Here is a 21,486-nt window from a genome sequence, read left to right as displayed (position 1 = left end):
TTTAACTGCCGACTGTGCATGAGAGTTATGGTCTGATTGAGCCATGTGGGTATAATATTGACCTCGAACAAAGAAAGTGGGGGCTCCTATATTCAGATCAAGAGGACTAGACACCAGGTAGGAAGTCCTAGTTGCGGCTAGGCAAGGAAGTCTTAGTAGGTCAGGTGGACCAAGGGGCAAGAAGACATGGTGGGTCGAGGATCGAACGTGGGAAGCCTGTGGTTCTTGTTTGAGGGGGGATTGTTGGGATTACAAGGTTGCAAACATAGTCCCACATTGAAAATACATGAGAAAGATCATGAGTTAGAGAAAAGATATATCTATTAGTGTGAGGCCTTTTAGGTATAGCCCAAGAGCAAAACCATGAGGGCTTAGGCCCAAAGTGAACAATATCATACCCTTATGGAGATATCTAAATTCTTTTCGATCCTACAGAGAACCCTTCTCCAAGGAATGGGGGTGAGCCCCAAGCCAAAGATTAGTGAAAATAGGAGAAAACCCCCTTTTATAGAGCAGAGCATGGGTACCACATGACCCGTGCCACGACCGTGTGGCATACACGACCCTGGCTGTTTTGCTCTCGGCCAAGGTCATACGACCGTGTGGCCTTCACACGGTCGTGTATTATTCTTTCTCTGGTTTGCTCACATGGTTGTGTGGCTCACACGACCATGCTAATCTTGGCCTCTGGATCCCTTACACGGTCGTGTGGCACACATGGCCTGGCCTTGCCTCTTCTTTGGAATGTTGCACGACCGTGTAGATCTACACGACTATGTTCTGGTCATGCTTGCGGAGGTGACACGACCCCGTGGCACGACCGTGTGAGATCCACATAGCCTCACCAGACTTCCTCTCGGGTTGAGTCACACGGTCGTGTGGAATCACACAGTCGTGGCCTTCTTCGCCTCTAGAAAGTTGGCACAGTCGTGCCATTTGGCATGACCGTATGCTATCTGGCCACAGGATATTGACACGGTCGTGGCTTGATTTCTTCAAAAGTTATTCTCATGTGCGTTTTTACTCCATTTTCACTCCAATATGCATCCTGTCAATCAAAATATATAAAGAGCATATCTCTGAATAGAATATAATAAAAGTATGATATTATAATGAAATAGGGTGCAATAAACATAGATTATGCTAATGAAATATAAGTAGATGTGTGTCAAAGTATGCATAAAAGTGTATATAATCTATGCACATCAATCACTCTCAGCTATTCATGCTAGTTCTTGAAGCTTTCTTAGAGTAAAATGTTGTTTCACTTCCAAGATCAAAAGGCGTTCCACACAAGAAGAAGAAGCTAGGGTTTGGATTTTATGTTGTAAATCTTGTAAGATTTTACTTGTATTTACTTCCTTTTCTTTCTTCTTGTATTGAGAGTTTGTACAAGGCTTCTCTGCCTTCGGTAGTTATCAAGAAGGAGTGTTTTATTAGTAGATGAATGAGTAAGGGTCGGATTCTTGGATTAGTCACCTCTTATTGAGGTGGATACCAAATATATCTTAGCGTTAGCATTGTGAGTGTACTTTATGTTGGAACCCCAAGGTTGTTTTGATGTGATCAACAAGTTAAGTTAGGTCCTGTGTATTTCTAACCTGGTGTCTAAGTGTGCAGGAGCTTAGGAGCACAGGTAGTCGAGTGGAAGACGCAGCTAACGAGAAGGACGGCACGCGGTGCGTCCGAGGGACGAGGCGCTGCGAAAGAGTACACCGGCGGACGAGAAGGAAGCGTGCGGTGGTTCCGAGGGACGAAAGCCAGAGCGGAAGACTGCTCGAGGAGCAAGAGACGTAGCTAGCAAGAAGGACGACACGCGGTGCGTCCGAGGGACGAAGACTGCGGATGAGTACGCAGGCAGACGAGAAGGAAACACACGGCGATTCCGAGGGACGAGAAGCCGGAGGGAAGCCCACTCGAGAAGACCAGAAGTTGAGTTTGGGTGAGCCCTTTTCCGGATGAAAGAGATCACTCAATCAAGCGGATCCAGAGTTAAAGACCCAGACCGAGGCGAACTGAACCGGAGCAGTGGTCCCCGGATGAAAAAGTCAACATCTGTTGACTTTAGGCTCCGGGGCACCCGGAACCATTCCGGGCGCCCGGACCTGGTTTGTTAACCAGATCACGTCAAACGTGATTTGAACATTGGGGGATAAAGTTTTATCCCCTTAGGGCACCCAGAACCCCTTCCAAGCGCCCCGACCAAGGCTATAAATATAGCCTTGATCCAAAAGTTTTTAAATCAGTTCAGAAATTGTAACAACGCCTGTGCACTTCCACTGTTTAGATTAGCTTCTTTCTTTCTGTGCCTACATTGTTGTAAAAGAGGCTTCTCTGCCTGTAGGAGATAATAGTGCAATCATTTTCCTTGGATTAACAACCTCCCCAGTTGTAACCAAGTAAACATCTGGTGCCTCGTCTTTTTCTGTTTTGATTTATTGCTTTTCTATTTTATATGCAAGTGTTAGTTTGAAAAGTCGGAAAGGGTTGTGTTTTATTTTTACAGGGCTATTCAACCCCTCCTTCTAGCAAGCTGCAACGGTCCCACAAGTGGCATCAGAGTCGAGGTGCTTCAGGAGGACTAACCGCCGAACGAAGCAACGAGATGGTCGGACCAAGCATCCGCCCACCGAAATTTGAAGGGGATTTCGCCACTTGGAAAAAGCTGATGCAGGTATTCTTTACCATCGATTTTGAATTAATGCTTACAATAGAATTTGGTTTTACAGCACCGGAAGGTAAGGAGAAAAACAATTGGACAAAAAAGGAGCAGGTCGACTTCGTGGCGAACGACAATGCAGAATATCATCTGCTAAGTGTTCTTCCACCTCAAGAAGTCAACAGAATCAGGAACTACGACTCGGCAAAGGAACTTTGGGAGAAGTTCCTCGAGCTGCACGAAGGGGCGTCCGAAGCCAAGCTCGCTAGACGAGATCTATTTCGCAATCAGCTCACCAGCCTACGACTTGGGGAAGACGAGACAGTCGTGCATCTGCACTCAAGAATAAAAGAAATCATTACCGGACTTTCAAATCTCGGAGAAAAGGTAAGTAACCGAGATTCTCTCAGGTACGCACTGAATTCCTTTCCTAGAAATACCAAATGGGCATCATTAGTATATGCCTTTTACATTTCTAAAGATTTAGAAAAAAATTCGTTAGAAGAATTCTTTTCAACATTTGAAGTGCATGAGTCAAGATGTGCAGGAATGAAGGAGCCCAAGAACAACGTCACCCTCAAAGCTTTGAGAGACGAACCAGAGTCGGAATCTTCTCTTGACGACGAGGAAATGGTAATGATGGTAAGAAGATTCAAGAAACTTTGTAAATCCAGATCTACTAACCATCCGCAGGGGAAGAAGAAAAGGACGATCCGCTGCTACCACTGCAATGAAAAAGGGCACGTCAAGGACAACTACCCCAAGCTTAAGAACAAGGACAAGGAGAAGGGTAAGAAGCCTATCCAAAAACGAAAGGCCCTAAAAGTGACGTGGGACGATACGTCGTTGGAGTCGGAAGTCGAGGCATTCTCCAGACTTGCTCTAATGGCAAGTCATCAAGATGATGACTGCGAGTCAAGCTCTTCCAAAATGAGCATCGAGAGCATCGATGAAGGGGGAGCCACGTCAGAAGCAAGCAGCAGTTCAGGGGGAGAAACGGACAATGAGATCGACAAGGTAAGTCAGGTACGATCTCTTCCTCCCCACAAAATGTTTAAGTTCATTAAACTTTTAATAAAAGATTGCTGCAAATTAGAAAATAAAAATAAAAATTTTAAAATAATTTTAGCTAAGTCCTGTCCCTTAGAAGAATTAGACAAATCAAAATTAGAAAATGAGAAATTAAAATTAGAAAATAAAGATCTGAAAATTCAAATAGATAATTTGAAAAATCATGAATGCTCATCTAATTTTAGAAAATTTAAAATTTTAAATTGATATTATAGATATCACTAAGGACAAATTAGGAATATTTCAAGAAAATATGTACCTAAGAAACATTTACTCAATCCAGTAGGCTGGAACCTATATTCGGTTCCTAAATCTTGCTTAGTCTAAAGTTTAAACGAAATTAGCGCCTTCAGTGAGAAAATTAAACAGTGAATTTCTCTATGAGACTTTGTCTAAGGAAGTGGTTGTTGCTCCAATAACCAAGAAAGCCTAGTGTCTCACTACGACCTGGAAGTCAAAATATTGAAATAAAAGTTTAATTAACTTACTAATAAAATATTAATATTAGAATTAATTAATGCTTTTAGAGTTTTTCAAACATTTTTTTTCCAAAAAGAATTTTTGCAAAGTCTAACAATTTTTTTTAGAAAAATTCTTGAGTGTTTTTTTTTCTTAGAAAACTTCTCTTTTATACTTAGAAAAATTTTCAGAAGATATTTTTGCCTAAGTTAGAATTTTTTTTACTTAGAAATTTTTTAAAAATATTTTTAACTTACAAATTCTTAAAGATTTAAGTTAGAAATTTTTTTAAATTTATCTCAAAAATATTTTTTACTTAGAATTTTTTTTGAAAAACTCTCAAAAATTATTTTTTTCCTAAGTTAAAAACTTTTTCCTGAAACTAGAAACTTCTATTCAAATTACTTAGACAATTTTTTTTTAAAACTTAGAACATTTTTAGAAATATTTTTTCAAAGTCTTTAACCCTTAGATTATTTTACTTGGAACCCAATCTTTTTTGTGATCAAAGGGGGAGAAGGAAAAGTATAAGTTTAGGGGGAGGTAGACCAAAATTTAACTTGTTTTATTTTTGCACTTAATTTCAAAGTTAGTTAAGTTTATTTATGTCTATTTTTACCATAGCTTAACTTGGATTGCTCACATCAAAAAGGGGGAGATTGTTGGAACTCCAAGGTTGTTTTGGTGTGATCAACAAGTTAAGTTAGGTCCTGTGTATTTCTAACATGGTGTCTAAGTGTGCAGGAGCTTAGGAGCACAGGTAGTCGAGTGGAAGACGTAACTAACAAGAAGGAAGGCATGCGGTGCGCCCGAGGGATGAGGCGCTGTAGAAGAGTACACCGGCGGACGAGAATAAAGCGTGCAGTGGTTCCGAGGGACGAAAGCCGGAGCGGAAGACTGCTCGAGGAGCAAGAGACGCAGCTAGCAAGAAGGACGGCACGCGGTGCATCCGAGGGACGAAAATTACGGATTAGTACGTCGGCGGACGAGAAGCCGGAGGGAAGCCCGCTCGAGAAGACCGGAAGTTGGGTTTGGGTGAGCCTTTTTCCGGATGGCAGAGATCACCCAAGCAAGCAGATTCAGAGTTGAAGACCCGGACCGAGGCGAACTGAACCGGAGCAGTGGTCCCCGGATGAAAAAGTCAACACCTGTTGACTTTAGGCTCTGGGGCGCCCAGAACCATTCCGAGCGCCCGGAGCAGCCCGGGGCGCCCGAAACCCTTCCGGGCGCCCCGAGCAGCCCGGGGCGCCCGGAACCCTTCCAGGTGCCCGGACCTGGTTTGTTGACCAGATCGCGTCAAACGCGATCTGAATATTGGGGGATAAAGTTTTATCCCTCCAGGCGCCCAAACCAAGGCTATAAATATAGCCTTGATCCAGAAGCTTTTAAATCAGTTCAGAAATTGTAACAACGCTTGTGCGCTTCCACTGTTTAGATTAGCTTCTTTCTTTCTGTGCCTACATTACTGTAAAAGAGTCTTCTCTGCCTGAAGGAAATAGTAGTGGGATCAATTTCCTTGGATTAACAACCTCCCCGGTTGTAACCAAGTAAACATCTGGTGCCTCGTCTTTTTCTGTTTTGATTTATTACTTTTCTATTTTATTTGCAAGTGTTAGTTTGAAAAGTCGGGAAGGGTTGTGTTTTATTTTTACAGGGCTATTCAACCCCCCCTTCTAGCCTGCCGCAACGGTCTCACACTTTGTGTGTATTTTCGCTACATATCATCATCATCAAAACAAGACAACGAAGCGCGATGAGCTATTCCCCCCCCCCCCCCCCTCTAGCTACAAATCGACCCTAACAACTCCGATGACCCAAAAAATCATTAGTGACCCAAGATCGGGGTGGGAATCCCTGGCTAGTCCTTCTAACACTCAAGTCAGTACATTTTTCAGAAAGTGGAGAGAGAACAGTAGGGAAAGTGCTCATGTGAAAGTAGGGTTCAGATGCGGAAGTTTATGTACCTTCTAGTGGAGAGGATCCCCTTTTTATGCCACCTCACATAACCTCAGCCATTGTAAGGTGGTACCTGAGTACCTCAGAGTTTGTTAGAAGATGAGAGAAGTACAACCTGCGCATTGTGTTATCATCCTCCGAGGAATCTTTTATCTACCCATAGATGTACCTCTTTTATCGCTTATCAATTAGGCTCTTTATGAAGTAATCAAAGGAGTATACTATTGTAACTAATCAATCAATGAGGAAGTCTCGAAGGAATATTCCCTGACAAATCTAATAGACTGTTAGAATATTGTCGACTATCTATTTGTTAGATATATCTCGGCTAGTCATTGAGTCAGCCGTATGCTTAGATTACCCTCTACTGAATATATCTCGGTCGGCCATTAAGCTAGTCGTATATTAAGAATGTCTTCTACTGAATGTATTTTAGTCGGTCATTAAGCTAACAATATGTAAGTTGTATGATAGACTGCCTATTATAAATATATTTAGAGTTTCATATGAAACTATTCTGCATTTATACCTAGGCAACCTGAAGTTTGATTAGCCTATGCAAGTCACTGAGATCAAGAACATTAAACCCATCCATCTACTTATCTTACAAAGAGAAAATAGATATATTATCTTCACATCAGCTGAACTCTCCTGGAGGTTCACATGGGGCTAGATACCTTGATCACAATTGGCTCTTATTTGGATAGTATATACTTGCCCTTTGATCGACCTTTCCTTAGAAGATTTATGGAGTTGGGCATACTGAGACTGGCCGGTCGTATATTTAGAACTTTGCAAGGCTAAGTGTTCTTAAATCCGCCCGATCTTTGCCAGGCCGAGCGCAAATAGAGATCCCTACGCTCGATTAGCCTTCACCCAGCCAATCGTATGCTAATAGCTTTATAAGGTCAAGTGTCTTTAGGCTCGTCCAGTGTTTTCCCGGCTAAGCACAACATAAAGAGTCTTTTGCTTGATCAACCTTTACCCAACCAATTATATGCTAAGAGCTTGCTAAGGGTGAGTGTCTTTAGGCTTGCCAGGTCTTTGCCTGATTGAGTGCACACAGGAAGTCTTAAATTTGATCTGCTTTCATCCGACCAATCTTATATTAAGAACTTTATAAGGCTTAAGTGTCTAGAACCTGGACGACGTTTCAGTTGGTCGAGCTCCCTTGAACCCGACTGTCCATTGATTGACCGAGCACATTATTTTTTTAGTTTCAGAGTAAAGTCCTAGGGTCCTTATACCCGATCGAGTCTATAACCGGTCGTGTTTCTTTGAGTGTCCTGCTTTAGGACTACCGGGCAAGACTTGAGAGCTTTGATGCTGGGCGATCAACAAAACCACATGAGGAATACCTCCCTATCTCGACTTGGCCCGCTACATCGCTTTGACTATGACTACCACGTCATCCTCTGGATCCGCTCAATATAACCCGTATTAACTAGTAATTTAGTTACCTTTTCATTTGCTATAGATTTTTGACTTGTTCCTTAATCCATTTCTTTTTTTTTTTAGGAGTCTTCCTTTGCTATCAATTGAACCTTTAAATTTCTCCATTAATATGAACCAGTTATTAATGTCCATTGTGGTGAAATGCTCTATCTGTGACTTTCAATATTAACAAGTTTCCATTCTGAATGGTGGAGGTACTCAATGTCAAATCCAAATCAGTCTCAGGGATCCATTCTAAAATCACATCTTCTCGTCCTTCCACTAGCACTATGCTTCTTCGATGGGTAGTCGAATAAAGAGTGGGCTTACTCTAATACCACTTGTTTGGATCATTGAAATTGCTAGAGGAAGACTGAATAGAGATTTGTGAATTTATTCTTAATTGATCATGTGCTCATCTACAACATGTTAATACATAGCAAAAAAAACATAAAGAAAATACAAAAACAAAGACATAAACTAATGTACATAGTTCGAAACCCCTGGTTCTTGCTGGAGACTTTCTAGAGGTGGAGAAACCTCTTACAGAACCCCTATTCATACAAGCAAATAAAAAGATAATAATGAATACAATATAAATCAATAATTTACAAATAAAACTTTGATTTGCTCACTATTGAATATTTTGGATTGCCTCTTGAGGTTTAAAAATGCAACAACACTCTTCTCTAAATCTCCAAGAACTAGCACCAAAATTCTCCTTAAAACTCTTCTTTTATAACCTTCATGTCAAGACTAATTTTTGCCTAACAGTCGACTACTCATCACCATCAATCAATTGCTTTGATGAATTTAATTGTTTCACTTGGAGAACAATTCTTCCACCTCCTCTTTGACTATCAACAATCAACTATTATTGTTCATCATTGTTTCACCTATAGAATAACTCTTCCACCTCATCTTTGACTATTGACCATTGACTATTATTGTTCATCAATTGATTGTTATTGTATCAGTTGAGTTCCCAGCTTGACCCAGAAACCTTCTGCTCACTACAATAGTAACAACAATTAATTGTTATTATTCACCAATCAATCGATGTCTATCAGTTGAGTTGTTCCACTAAGTTTTACATAATTTATTTGATGTTATAGTTTCATCAGTTGATTGGTCAAAATTATCAATTAATTGATGTGCCCATCAATTTATTGATCAACTACATCAATTGACTGATCATTCAACAAACAACCTTAAACCCTCTGAAATCTTGAATTGAGAATTTAGAGGTAATCAATCGATTGCTACTACCTAACAGTTGATTAATAGCTCTAATTTTAGCCTTTTCAAGGTTAAAACCTTATCTTTCCTAGTATCCAATTAATCTTAACTTTCCAAGACTTTATTTGCCCAGCATCCAAACAATCTTAACCAGTGGAGACTTTCCATTGCTTAGCATCTAGTCAACCATGGCTTGTCAAAACTTCATCGTTGTCTAATATCCAATCAACCTTGACTTGCTAGGATGTTATACTGCCTAGCATCTAGTTAACCTTGACCTATTGGGATTTCATCGTTACCTAGTATCAGATAAACCTGCTAAGACTTTATCACTACCTAGCATTTAGTCAATTTTGACTTGCCAAGAATTCACCATTGTCAAACATTTGGTCCTTCTTAACTTGTTTGGATTGCATTTCTTGTGCCTAATATCCAATCCTCCATAACTTGTTAGGACTTCCTCCATTGTCAAATATCTGATTAATTTTAACCCACTTAGATTTCACATCTCATGCTAAGTCTCTAGTCCTTTACGACCCACTTGGACTTTACTCTTGTAAACTATTTGACTATCTATTAGACTTCCAACCACCAAATGTTTTATCCTTCATGAGCCACTTGAACTTCCCCTATCATGCCAACTATTGGGATATGCCCGATGCGGGTGCGCGCTAGAACATATTTTATAAACATACGTAGTAAAAAATAAAATAATAATAATTTATAATTATTACATCACACACACCACACGCATATAAGGATACAATATGTCAAATATGATCGCATAATTAAAATTTTATGGAAAGTAATTTTATGCTAGATATATCTTACGGATGACTTGTAATGAGAAGGGCATCAACCGTAGTGACGTTGTTGAACCTTGTTTCTATTTGTATCCACGTCGATTTCCTCAAGACAACTCCTTGAGTACAAACCTCTCCTTCAGAAGTTACTAGCCACGAGCGAAAAAGAAGGATCAAGAGAAAGAAGAAGAGAAGCACACAAGGAAGAGTTTTTCTCCTTTGTGGTGGTCACGGCAACAAGAGGGAACACCCTCTTGTTGGCTGCGGGAAAGATAGGAGAGGGAGAGGAGGATTGAGTTTCCAAAAGTCAATCAACCAAATAATGAAACTTGTATCTAATTCTCTCCCAATTACATCTATATATAATCCTCTTTAATGAGTTGGATTAGAAAGGCCAAATCCAACTAATCCCTTAACTAAAAATTAGCTCATTAATCCCTTGATTTAGTTCACAACTAAATTAAGTTGGTTCATGACTAATTCATGATTAAACTAAATATGGTTCAACTCTACCATAAGAGATGTAGCTTATCCGTACTTCCATCATGACAAATATTTCCATATTTATCTTATGCACGGTCCAACCAAACATTTATCTCTTGATCTAAGAATCCTATTCTTTAACTTATTTTACGTCTTTTAGAGACTCGTTAGTGTGTGTAACCTAATAGGTTCTCGATTTATCTTGGTCGTCCATAATTAACTACTAATTATAGAACGGTCATGAGTAACATCTAGTAGTACATCATGATCCCTAATTAGCTAAAAAATCATAGTTGATCTTATAACTAATTCTAAACCCTTCAGCAACTATAGTGAGTCTTGCCTTGTTTCTTTCACTCGTCTTATACCCACTTGGTTCAGACACATAGACCATGTCTTGAACCATATCACACCTAGCCAATGTAATACTTTCTCGTTCTACAGATTCACATTACTCATCTTGTACTCTTAACATGTGATGCTTTGGATAAAGACTTTGAGTAATAATTCTAACGAGTGGCCATAGGGTATACGTCTCTTCGCAAGGAGCAGTGAATTCTTTGTGGGCTATCCAAACATTTTCGGACATTTCGACTTACACCCAATCATCCCGGTCCACACCTCAATGAGATAATTGCTTAAGATGTCAAAATATAAGTCTCCATAACCAAGATAACTTGTATATCTCAAGTCGAAGGAAATTTGCACTCGAGCTATAGTAAGAGCTTCACAAACATATCCATATATATAGATAATCATATGAAGTCTTACAATGAGTCACTCCAATGAATTAGTTACCATAACTAGCATCCACGTTTAACTCTCGACATCCCAATATCTCTAGCCAGTGAGAAAATAGCTGCTTGGCGAACCAAGGAGTATAACCCGTGCTAGTCTTACAGAATTGATAATGTCTGAATGCATCAATTCGACAACTAAGGAAATTTCAATACGTTCATAATGTGCACATGTAGAGATAATCACTAGTTGTGATTCAATCATAATTTCTCTCATGCTATGAATTATATTGCGGACATTCAGTAAATGAGTTTAAGATAATCAAACATATAATATGCACTCAAATAGTGAATCTATATTTAGTAAAAAATCGTAAGGCGATTGCCTTAGGACATCCCTTAAAATCTAACACCAACTCCCTATTAGATTTATGATTGTCAAGTGTTAGTCAACCATGCCTCACTTGAACTTCTCCACTATAAAGTATCCAGTTAAGACCTTCTTGACTTTTTACTCAACCATCCATCTTTGTCAACCTAATCCAAGGTTCACTACAACCACACCCAATAGGCAACGATTTTTAAAAAAATTGTTGTCTTTTTCTATTTAACAATGATTTATTGAAAATTGTTATTGTTGGCTGTGTTTTTCTTAAATAGCGGTTTTTAAAAAATCATTGTCTTATGTATGTCAAAGACAACGATTTTTAGAACCATTGTCTATAAGCCTTTTTTTTACGTCTATGACAATAGTTTTAATCAACCGTTGTCTATTAGTATTGCTTACATGATAATAAATAATGATTTTATTAAAATATTGTCTATGTGTATGTTTTTGAGGTTTAAGTCAATGGTGTTATCTTTAAAAGTTATTTTTTTAAAAAAAAAAGATTTTTACCCATTTTCATGGATAGTATTGTCTTTATAGATTATTTATCTGTGCTAATTTTCATGGATGAAGTGAAATTTATATCCCTAGATGTTTTCTCTCTTAAGATGAAGTTTGTGGTCTGTTTTGAGTTGGATGGATTTATTCAAATAGTCAAGGGAAAATTTGTAATTTTCTACCTAACCATAGTACCATTGCTCAAGTTTCTTAGATTTTTTTTTATCACATTGCCCATCGGAATTTTTTTTTTTAGTAAAATAATAAGGAGTGAATTAAAATGGTGCCACTAAAAACCGGGGCAGGATCCTCTGGTCCAAGATCCCTGGACCAGTCCTGGTCCCCTGTCCATTCATTGGCTGGATGATTTGGACCCCACCTGTTTAACAAGTGGGGTCCAGTTCATCCAGCCAATGAATGGACAGGGCCTCTTATGGTCAAGAAAATTCTGGACCAGAGGATCCCTGCACCCAAAAATCCACATACCAACCCTAATCACGCGCTTCTACCCAACTGCGTCGACCATCTTCTCTCCTTCTACTCCACGTCCGTCCCAAGTTAGTGATCGTCATCGCTCGCCAGCGGCCCAGACTAGGATTCGACCTAAGGTGCATTTTTCTTCTTCTGATTTGGTGAAGAATTACAGGTCTCGAATGCTCACTACAACAAAAACCCTCATAGACATCGGTTTTCCACCGGTGTCTATTTCATTTTCGACCGATGTCTATGAAGCCGATGTTAAAAGTCTGTCATTTTAGACATCGGGTTAAAACCGGTGTAGTATCACTTAACGACATCGGTTTTACAGCGGTGGAAAACCGATGTACTATTAGTTAATAACACCGGTTTTACAGCGGTGGAAAACCGATGTAATATGTATATTTTTTCACAAATTTGATTTCCGAAACCATGAAAAACCGACAATAACAAAAAAAATACACAAATATTCACAAATTATACAAATATTCTTCATTCAATAATATCCATAAAATACACAAATATTAACAAATTATATAAATAATCTTCTTAGAACAATATCCATAAAATACTCAAACATTCTTTTTACATCAAAAGCTAGCTAATAGATATACTATCCCTAACCATTAATGGGTACCCCACGGAGCAGTAGGCCTCACTTCCTGTCCAGATCCAACATTCAATCCTTTCCCTAGGTCCCATAGCATAGTTCAGTGGTCGGCTCTGAAGTCCTCAGTGGTAGAAGTCCGACCTCATTCTCCTTTTCTCGTTCGCTCCTCCCTTTTCCCAGTCATCCCTCTTCCCTGTCATCTGTGCAATTAGTTTGTAAATTCAAATAACCAGAACACAAGAAAAATATACATATTCAATGACATTCAATAAAATATATAATATAGTTAAACAAAGTGAAGACCTTGACAAAATTAAGACTCCAATGGTTTAGTCATGCATATTGCATAGAGTTCAATTGAGGAGTAAGAACTAAGAACCATATAGCTGACCAAATAGTTAGCAAAAATATGGGTTCATTGATGTTGATAATATATTTCTCTGTCCTATTTACTAATAACCACCTGATATGGGTTCATTAAAAAATTTTGTCATGCCCCACGGGGTTATCTCGGCTGGTAAAGGTGTGGAAGTTTGCCACTGAGAACATGGGTTCGAGTCCGCAGGGCAACGGGGATTTATTCCCTATCCCTGTGCAAAAAAGTCTCGGCCCACTGTGTACTTGCCACCGAGCTACCGTGATTTACCTCCCTCGTGATGACCCTGGGCAGGGTGCGGCGGGGGCCCTGAGGGCGAGGGTTTCGCCTTTTGCCACATTAAAAAATTTTGTCATATTTTGTCAAAATTAGAATCAACTAGCTATAGACTGAAACTGAGCCTAAGCAGAATCAGAATCATAAACTTGCTGAACAATCTTGGGCATCCTACAATAGATTATCCAAAAGTTGCAGAACAAAGTTGTAAAAAGTAGTAAAAGATTTGCAACTCTTATTCGATGCATAACAACAATTTTGATTTTGACACACGAGGCATTAACACTTGTTTTAACTTGACGCTATCTACTTGATAAAGTCAAGCAAAGACATTTACCTTCACTTCGATCCTTGAATCCTCGAATAATACATGCAAGACTCCAAGGCCTTCCACCAGAGCATGCTTTTGCTCCACCTTTTAATATGCCATTGTGTTGCTTCACTCTGAGAATATGTCATCTTTTGTCAAACAATGGGAAGGGTTTCACTTACATATGCACGAATCTATATATTCATCAACAACATCTTCCTGCCAGACGAATCTAATGAAGGTAAAGGCACACAAATAATACAAAAAAAAATTCTTCTGAGTGTGTGTTGATAAAATATGGCTACGCACCTTAAAAGTCCTCATATTTAACAAAGAAACTTTTCCACCTGATGCAGACGTTGCATAAGAGTCATTCTTAGATAAAGCAATACAAGCAGTTGCTTCTTCTGGATTGTTATCACTCCTTTCATTGGTCATAAGAATACCATTTGGTGGCTGACGGAGCTGAGGAGCAACAGATGCAGTTGTCTGAACAAGCAAAGCAAACAATCAGCACTAGGCTTATAGCAAATAGATAATTTCTTACAACTGTTTCTTTCTAACCTTGCTCGATGGATTTTGTTCATCGCACAGCCACTGCCAGAGTTTATGCACTGCATTGGAACCAAGTGCTAGTAAACTGCATCCAGAAGAAAAACTACATTGGAACCAAGTGCTTTGATTTTACCATCAGTTGAAGTTGAGAAGAAAAACTTCACAGATAGAAATAATGAAACACTAGAAATATATAATTCTGCTTCTGTCCAGTATATTGTTTCTGTCCAGTTGAAGCATCCCACACCTATTCATCATGCAACGGAACCTGTTAAGAACATACAATTCTTCTTGTACAATCTTCTGACTGATCAACCACATGGTTTTACTCACTTTAATTGCCTTGTCATTGCCGCAAGTGATGATCGAGAGAGTCTTCTTGGGATAGGAAAAGGCAATGTCATTAACACTGCCTATATGAGCATCAATCTGCAGAACAAGATGCTATCATCATCATCATATATATGGTTGCCAAACACCATAACTATTAACTGACCTCCAAATGTTGTCGTAATTCTTCATTTAAATTAAAAGCATAGATCTGCACTAGATGCTTTGAAAATGCAACACCTATTAGTATCACAGAAGAATAACAAGAATTTTAGTTTGATGAACTTGATCAAAATAATCCAACTTTATTTTTTTGCTTCGGCATACCAAGAATAGAACCTTCAGGACTCCACAAGCATCTGTTGACAGATTAGAACAAAAAATACTTTGTTCACTACAGCAAAGAACAAAAAATGATAAAATCTAAATTAATAAAACACATAAATAAAGTCCAATTCGATCGAAAGCTTACCACATATACACAACTATGCAAGTGTCTGTGATTGGCTTCAATTCACAAAAGGGAATTATGTCATTGCAGTTAACATAGACTGTGCGCTCCATGCCAAACACAAAAGGGAATTATGATATCAAGTAACTGTGTCAATTAAAGAGCAAGTTGAATCTCAAGTAGATGTTGATGGTCCATTTGCTGCATGCTTACATTGAGAACTTGTTGCCTTTGCCTTGTCATCTCATTCCCACCCACGAGAAAGTAAGCAGTGTGCCTGAAAGCCAGCCTAAATAATAAAAATAATAATAGTATTCATATCATCAACAAAGGAAGACACAGTGTGGGTTGATATGTGCCTGAAAAAATTCATCATTTTGACTTTTGAATTAGGATCGATGCTCATGGTGCTATCGAGTGCTTGTTGCATGTGGTGCAACCACCTCTCAGCAGCTTGGTGTGTAACAGGGAATGGTGCATGTCGTCCGATCAGAGCTGGATGACCTGCAATAATGATTGATTCAAACGAAACCGTGTTGCAACAATTCAGCCAAAGGTTTCCCTTCATTACAGAAGCAAACTTAGAACTGGAATCTATAGAGAGAGATGGATGTATCAATTTCTTGTATATTTTTCAGATTTTTTCTTCTGTATCAGCTGAGTCCAGATACTAAATTGTTCTTATGATTTCCTTACCAAATGAATAAAACATGCCTTTTGTTGCATCAAACTCCATAATACTGGTCTAAATATAGCAGCATATCCACAAACTAAAATTAATTATTCATAATAAATTCAAATGCACGAACTCAGGTGTTTCAGTTATGTGACTATTTTTGATATAATCACATAACCGAAACACCAGAGATATGATCGGTATAACAATATCTCAGTATGCATCAAAGTAGGACACCAACCATTCTTGTACTTCCTAACCACCATTCTCCTAAAGGCTCAATGAACAAATCCTGAACACAAGGTGATTACAAAAGAGAATAGAATATTTAAGAGGTCATATGAAATTACAATGATACGAATATCATCACAATAATCAATTTGTGTAAGATTCTGATCATATAAAACAAATATAAAATGGTAAATTTGGCAGATGCTAAATGATTTTGCTACTTTAAAAGGCGAAACAAATAGTGCAAGTTTCAGAAAGAAGCTATCAGACATCAAAAGAACAAGTTCCCTTCACCTTTCCTCTGGGAATACAGATTAGGGCCTCCCATCCTCTGAACGAAGAACTCGTACTGGTTCCAAATCGCGTCCTCCTTCTTCGAATTCAAAAAGATAGATCAGAACCCCACTCTTCCTCATCAGCGAAAACCCTACCAACCATCTGTGTTAACAAAATCAGAGATGGTCATAATCAATCGAGCATCTACAACGGACGGAGAGGGCCGCGGAGGAAGAGGTAGGTAGATCGGCTCACCTGTTGTATAAATTGGTTGAGAGATCGATGAAGGGCTGGATTCCGCCTAGGGTTTCGAAGAGGTTGGTCTCGTCGATGGCGAGGCATCGCTCACTGCCACTTCGCTCGAGGACGAAGGTAGCGTATTATCTATAGCCTTGATAATTGTGGCGCCGACCCATTTTGACTTAACCCACCTGCTAAACTATTGAAGATGAGGAAGAACTTCAGTAGCGACAATGGATAAAGAAAAAAAAATTCGGAATGTAAAGAAGGACTCCAACGATGACAGTGAATGTTGGACCGGAGATGGATGAAGGAAAAACTATCGGAATGCGAAGAAGGCCTCCTCTTCTCAACCAAATGGAGGAGTTGGAGGAGATGCGGTGTGGTTGGACAGAGAAGCAAGTTCGTCGTGTCTTGATCCTGATCGGGAGAGGATCTAGGAAGGGGGGAAGAGGGAGATGAGGTTGAGAGAGATGGTCGGAGGTTTAGGTTTAGGCTGAGAGAGATGGTCGGATGGTCGGATGGTCGGAGGTTTAGGTTTAGGCGGAGAGAGATGTCTCGGTTTAGGTTATCGCGAGAGAGATGGTCGCGCGGAGGAAGGGGCGGGATAAAGATTTAGGTTTGGAGGGAATTCACAGTGTGCAGATTTTGGCTTGTGGGGAAAATTAAAATATTTTATTTGGGTTCATTAACATCGGATTTTAAAAACCGATGTTAAAATCGGTGTCTATTAACGGAAAAAAGGGCGTTCATAGACATCGCCTAAAAAACCGATGTCTATGAGCTAAAATCTGCACTCATAGACACCGGTTTTTAGAAAAACCGGTGTAAAATACTCAAAGACATCGGTTTTAGCCTAAAACCGTTGTTGTTCCACTGATGTCTATGAGCGATTTTGTTGTAGTGGCTTTTCTCTCTTCTTTGTGATTTTTTTTTGTCGGGTATCATTTTTCCCAACTATCATCACTTTTCTTATTGTTCTCTTTTACTCACTTATTGCTTGGAAGCATAAAAATGTGTCTTGTTCCTTGAAATATTGTTACTGAATGATCTAATTCCTCATTATGTTTATTTTTCTCATATGTCATGATTGAGGGAGGGTTACATATCATCATCTACAAAAGGTAGGATACAAGTTGACTTAATTCATTTTCACTTCATGTTTGTTTTCTTTACTACCAATATCTTCCTTTCCTTTCTTTTCCATTTTAGTTTCTAACTCATGCTGAAACTTTGGCTACCAAAATTCTACAAAAATGAAATGCAATTAGCAAATCTCTACTGAACTGTGGCACTTTTGTTTCAATTGATTCAATATCATGCAGAGTTGTACATATCATCCCTAATCACATATCACTAGCACTGACCTATAGGTAAACAAACAAACAAACACATAAACAAAAAGAACAAAGAATTGTCATTTCATTTGTTCAAGACTTTTTGGTTCATATTCTCATGTACAATTCTGATCGCTGAAACATGCTCTATATTGCCAAAGAACACATCATCAGAAGCAACATGAACCATATCTCTTTCCTATAGCCTACGTGCCATGTCTTACATGCACCATGCTCTGACCTGTAGGACTTTTTGGTTCATATCCTTTTGTGCTTTTGCCAATTCATCTTCAAGTAATTTGATGGAAGCATAAGACTCAGATAATTTGCTGACACTAAAATCGACTCCTCTTTAAGCTTCTTCAATTTCTGCTTGATAGAAACTTCGCCAAGTTGAATTGCATTCTTTTCTTCAAAATATTTAAGACATGACATTGCTGCCTATGGAATAGTTATTGAGGTCAATGGAGATAGTCACTTTCTCAATGGTGTTCCATTACCCAAGAATTATATGCATGTATCCATTGATGAAGCAATACAAAAATCAACACATTGGCCAGTTCTGATTCCCAATGAATGTGAAACTATTGGTGATACTATTGGAACACATATGGCTAGGCCAAAACACTTGCTAATGCTACGACACGAGGTATATCTAAGATAATATTTCAAAGTAAATATCCATGAAATTATTTAGTATTGCACCTATATAAAAGTTTACAATTACAATTATTAAAAACATCAAATGAAGAAAACTGCTCATGTAGAAAACAACCAGACTTTGTCATCAAGTGTGCCAAGATCGTTACGCATGTTGTATTGTTATTGTAAGTCTAGTCTTAAGAATAGAAGGAAATTGTCAATTTTTTTAGATTATGAGGTATTTCAAGATGATTATGAACTGAACTTGCACCTTGAGGACATCAGTCATTTGTATCACTTGGAGCCAATTTCAGGAAATTATGTTTTTGTTTACATATGGTAAGTCTTCGAACTTCCTTAAACTTTGTTTGTTTTTTTTATTAATTTAGTATATATGAAGCACATACTTTATTAATTTAGTATTTAGTATAGTTTTGATTTTCTTTTATTTTAAATGATAGGCATCTTTATAAAATGTTGGTGAAAGAAAACAAGATCGATAAATTCATATTTGTAAATCTGCACAGCATCCCAAATTTTTAAAAAATCACAGGACAAAATAGGTAAAACTGAACAGGTTCAACCAAAGGGCATGTTTTTTATTGGATAGGATGAGTGGTGTATCAGTTAATCAATTAGTTTTGGTGCCAAGTTGCAATGGGTAATTAACATCCTTAATATCATTTTCAATTGCCTTTTTTAGTGAATTATATGCACTAATTATGTGTTTGTGTAATTTCCATTAGAATCTCATTGTCATTGAACCTCATAAGAAGATTGTTTACTTGTTGGATTCTCTAAGTCATCACATTCACGATGAGGATTGGAAATATATTGTGGAAATGTGAGTTCATATATGCTTTTTATTATGCATTTAATTTAGTCATAAAGCACTCATATATCAACTATGTTGAATGTATATATGAAGGCATTTAAATTATTTAATTCAAACAAAGGAAGGAAAGGAAGAAAGATGTACAATGGGAAGTGATCAAGATATGTGTACTTCTATTTCAATTAAATATTTTAATGTATATATTAGTTATTAACAATATGAATTTCCTTTAATGTAAGCTCCTAAGTAGCCAAATGCAAAACAATGCAGTTATTTTGTGATGAGATTTATGAAACAAATTACTGAAGAAGTTGCAACGATCGAGGGGGATGCACTGTGATTGATAGTAATATTATCTTTATTATCTCAAATAATTAGAAGTTATTTAGTTATTATTTTTTCTAACTAATTATGTTTTGTTCTTTAAGATCATATAATATATTTTTCCAATGGCTAGTGTTGGAAATTATATATTTGTCAAGCTGTCGTTGTTGTGTCCATGTTTGGGCCAGACAATGTATATGCATCATATCATAATCCGGATGTAGTTCACTTGCACACACTCTTTGAAACCTTGCAACTGGCATGTTTCCTTTACTTAATGTTGATTATCTTCTTGTAATTTAAGTGAGGCAACTTTCTATAGTTCTTTAAAGTTATAACCAGGACATTCGTTATACCTAGAGGAGCTATTTGTATGTCTTTTCATCTACAAGTATGGGAGCTATATTGGCAAATTTCTTACCACTTCCCTATTTCATCGCGATGGTTTTGTTGAAATAGGAGGTAGAGGTAGAAATTAGAATATGTGATCCTATGATAGTTGTACAGATTTCTATCAAACTCAGTTTGTTGAAAGGTTAACTTCCCCTGATTAGAAATGTATCGTCTACTAATTGTAATATCTCTAAAGATTGTGGGATACCTACGTTTTTTTTTCTACATGAATCCAATTAGCAGCGTCTGCATTAAAACCTATTTTTTTACCCTATGCTTAGAGCACTTCTTACTGACATTTGAACTTTAATAGATATGCTTGTTTATTCCCTTTTTGTTTTTTTGATACTATTATTATTGTTGAATTGGATTAAAATTATGTGATTTTTGTTTTCATAGATAGGAAATGGTATCTTAAAAGATGCACAAGTGGGGAAATTTGATCCAACAATACAAGATATTTTAGAATTCATATATGTGATTCTCTATTTGTTGTGAGTACTATTTAATTTTGTAAATTTGGCTCAGAAGTTTATGGAATATAGCTATATTTTTTTTTGTTTAATTATTAGTCTATTCATGATATATCTATTGTAATTCATGCATGTAGGTTCTTGATCAATAATACTTTGATGATTTTGGAATTGATTTTATATAAAATTTGATTGATATATAGTTCGAAGTGTGTAAGACCAATATTTTTTAATTATTTAACAAAATTATCTTTTAAATATAAGATAACAGTTTTGTAAATATATTATTTAAATAAAATAATGATTTTAAAATGATGCAAAATATAATTAAAGACAACGATTTTAAACTGTTGTCAAATTATTGTCTTTCAATTGAAAACACAACAGTTTTTATCAAACTGTTGTCTACCAAAAACAAAAAAACAATGGTTTTTATTTGTTGTCAAAGTGTTGTTTAATCCATCCAAAGACATCGATTTAAATACGTTATAAAACTGTTGTCTAAAGTACTTAAAGACAACGAATTTAAAACTATTGTGAAACTATTGTTGATTACGCTAAAAGATAATTGTAAAAAACTACTGTCAAATTGTTATCGTTGATCAAAAGATAATGATTTTTAATTGCTATCTTTGAACGTCTCTCTTAAAATATATCTTTTAACAATAATTTTTTTGAACCTACAACAATAGTTAAAAATCATTATTAATAAAAGTTTTTCTGGTAGTGGTTTGATTGTATTAACCATTTCTCTCTCTAACTAATTCTTCTTTCACTTAAATATCTTGCTCTCATCAATAATCATAGTACTCAAATTGAGCTAACTCGAACTTAATGCACTATCATTCATATTTTTTTTAATAGATGATTAATTTAAAAATATTCATCTGATGAATTATTTATTATTTTTTGATTTTATGAATACTTTTAAATCTATGTTGATAACC

Source organism: Zingiber officinale, chromosome 2B, assembly GCF_018446385.1.
Source record: "Zingiber officinale cultivar Zhangliang chromosome 2B, Zo_v1.1, whole genome shotgun sequence".
NCBI classification, from domain to species: Eukaryota; Viridiplantae; Streptophyta; class Magnoliopsida; order Zingiberales; family Zingiberaceae; genus Zingiber; species Zingiber officinale.
Note: the sequence above shows the minus strand (reverse complement) of the source record.